The sequence below is a fragment of the Passer domesticus genome, chromosome 1, assembly GCF_036417665.1.
Source record: "Passer domesticus isolate bPasDom1 chromosome 1, bPasDom1.hap1, whole genome shotgun sequence".
Classification (NCBI taxonomy): domain Eukaryota; kingdom Metazoa; phylum Chordata; class Aves; order Passeriformes; family Passeridae; genus Passer; species Passer domesticus.
Window position 1 is genome coordinate 40867220 of NC_087474.1, and position 3249 is coordinate 40870468.

The 3249-nt window shown below is 41.1% G+C and overlaps 1 long non-coding RNA gene across 7 annotated transcripts in view; it reads left to right on the forward strand.

Moving 5' to 3' along the window:
- The window catches only part of LOC135297698 (uncharacterized), a 56471-nt gene that overhangs the window by 3847 nt on the left and 49375 nt on the right, over positions 1–3249 (forward strand). For 5 of the 7 annotated variants that reach the window (XR_010359643.1, XR_010359630.1, XR_010359635.1 and 2 more), the window contains one exon: positions 1070–1180. This is a non-coding gene — a long non-coding RNA (uncharacterized LOC135297698). Of the gene's footprint in view, positions 1–1066; positions 1181–3249 lie in introns of all 7 variants that reach the window. The other 2 variants (XR_010359645.1, XR_010359628.1) reach the window with 1 other exon arrangement.

Genomic DNA, 3249 nt, shown 5'->3' on the forward strand with positions numbered 1-3249 from the left:
GACACCACACTAAACAGGCTCGAATGTGTGATTTTTAAACAGCTGAAGATGAAGAATTAGCATTTTAACAGCTATTACTAAGTAAATCCTATTACTAAATCCTCACTCCTCAACTTTCCAAATGCAAGCTTAGGCTAATACTTCTCAGTGGTTTTCTGCATGCATCTGCATGGCACAGAGAAGTATTAAGCTATGAGGTGTTTGATAGGCAACAGTTCTGCTGCTGCAGGTGTCCCACTGCAAACTTTGCTCCCCAAGAAGAGACTGCAGCCCAACAGGCAGCAATCCTTGCATTTCAGAAGCATCACTAGAATTTTAAGGTTAATATAGTAGCTAGTCCATAAAACCTAAAAGCCATGTGCACGTTCCAGAGATTGTAATTTTCATCTGAAAAATATGACCTGCTTGGAAATAAAATGGACATTTACTCAAAAATTTCAAGCTTAAAATTTGCAGAGCAGCTTTACTAGAACCAGTAAACCCAAAAGAACTGACGTGGGAACAGGGTAGAGAAGGAGGAAGAGAAGATTTACAAAATTCCCCTGAAACCTTTTCATTTCAGTCTAATCAGCAACTTGTCTTCATTGAACTAGCCCTGAAAGTCTAAAGGAATTTAGTTGATTTATATTGTCGCATTTTTTCAGTGTTCATACTGAAAAGCATTTTAAAAGTATTATTAAAATTATGCCCTGTAGTTCTTGTATCATCTCCTTGCTTTCTGCATCTTATGTGCTAGTCTGAAACTTTGTACTCAACAGCACTAAAGGCACAGAAGAGTGATTGAGAGCAAAATTAATATAATTTGTTATGTTACTCTTTGAAAAATTGGGGTAATCCCAAACCTAACCCCTCCCCAGCCTAGAGCAAGAAAATATTCTTGCCAATTTAGCTTCAGTATTTTCACTCAGTTTATTTAGTTTGGTGCTTCACTTGGTGGTGAAAGGAGGAGAACAGGGAGCAGAGTTTACTGGCAATACCTTTTGTGAAAAGGGCCCTCAGTCACAGAGACTGTGTTTTGCATGATAGTTGTGGTGAATCCCATCTTAATTGTCTACTCTCACTTAAGCAGGAGCTGGGGGAACTGCAGCTCAAGAGGACAAAGCAGCCAGCCCAGGAGCCTTGGTCTCATCAGAGGGAAACAACAAGCCAAAGACATCAGGTTACACAGAAATATTCTCAGGTATTTTCCTTTCGTGGTACATTTTCCCCCCAGACAGCATGAGCAGGCTGCAGATAGGAAGTGACAGTAGCATTAAGAGAATTTGAAGGAGGTAAGCAGGCTACTTTAGTCTTTTAGAATGAAAAGGCATGGTAGGGGACAGTCTTTGTGTAAATAAGCATTTGTAAATAAGAATTTAAAAATCAAAACAACCAGAAAACTCCAAAGCTATGGGGGCTGAGGGAAAAACACATTTAGAAGCTTCAAATACACAGAAGTGACATCTGTTTTAAGAAGTGAAATTATAATGAGTCATTTGTAAGGTTTTCCCCTGTCCCAGCCTCCCCAAATAAGGGCACCTGGTGTAATAGCTATTAATGCATTATATGGCCAGTTTTCCAGCTTCATGAAGGGTTTTGTGCTTTGACAGATGCTCAACTGAACTAACCTAGAGACTGCAGTTGTCTTTCAAAAATATGGACGGTATCCACTAGTTTAAAATGTTGCCCTTAAAATCCAGCTCCACCCTCATGACACATACCACTGCAGTTGTGTGAGAACGGGTCCTGCTTTCATCATCAGAGGATCCTTCCTCTAGAACACGTTCCAAATTCAGTTTCAAGTTTACATACTGAACCTAGACAACTGTTCTGATATTGATGCATGCCATGCATCCATAATTAGAAGCCTAATTTTTTTCTTCCAGACAATTTATTCTATACAGCTGTTCATCAGCAGGTCATGCATTTCCCCATGTGTCCCCCCCAGCTTTAACTGAACTGTTGACATAAACAAAATTTTCAGGTCTGCAGTTAAAGACATAGCTAAGAATATCCACTAAAACTTCTCAGTCCACAATTCAATCTTCTGTTTTAACAAGTGTGCTTAACTTGAGGGAGTTAAGTGCACAAGAGGATAAATGTTGTTCGTAAATAAATTTAAGTCTTTCGAAAATATGGAGGTAACTCAGGTCAGGGGAGGTGATCCTGCCCCTCTACTCAGCCCTAGGGAGGCCATGCCTGAATTGCTGTGTCCAGATTTGGGCTCCTCAGGACAAGATATGGAGCTCCTGGATCAGGTCCCGTGGAGGAGAACAAAAATGATTAAGGGAAGGGAGCATCTCTCTCACAAGGAAAGGCTGAGGGAGCTGGGTCTATTCAGCCTCCAAAATAGATGGCTGAGAGGGGCCCTCATCAGTGTCTGCCAGTATCCAAAGGAGGGGTGCCAAGAGGATGGAGCCAGGCTCTTCTTGGTGGTGTCCAGCAATAGGACAAGAGGCAACAGCCAGAAAGTGATGCACAGGAAGCTCCGTTGGCATGTGAGGAAGAAAATCTTTATTGTGCAGGTAACTGGAACAGCTTGCCCTGAGGTTGTGGAGTCTCCCTCACTGGAGATACTCAAGAACTGCCTGGACACAATCCTGTGCCATGTGCTCTGGGATGGCCCTGCTTGAGCAGGGATGTTGGACCAGGTGACTCCACTCTGGTCCCTTCCAACCTGACCCATTCTGTGAATTCACTAGAACCACTACAGCATGCAAGAACTGGGGAAGAGTACCACCGTGTTCAAAATAGAGATTTCTAACTAATCAGATAAATTAATGTAGGACTGATTAAAAAAAAAAAAAAAAAAACAAAAAACCTAGAAAACCTGAAGTCATTAAAGTGTCTTGGTAATCATTTGATCATGGTATACCTTTTACATTTTCTAGTCTGAGGCTCTAAGTAGAAAGTAACCACAAATTTCACAGAGGAAAAAGTGATGCTCAACATTTGTGTACTGAAAGCTTAAGTGAAGTCCTAACCTCAGTCAACTACTACTTAGACACCACACTGCAGCCAGCAGCAATATCCTTAGTCTAATGAGTGTGCTCTGAAAACACTGCAGCACAAACCACCCAAGTCAGATAAGCTAGTTTCACTCCTAGGAGCAAACACTGCAGATTTATCCCCTTCCTTCCAGAAACAACACTTAAGGATGTTTAAATATCTGCCACTGATGTTATTCACTGAGAAGTAAAAATATAAAAGCATGTTTTACACCACATCCTTAGATGTAACTGTAAATGAAAAAGAACACCATGGCTTCAA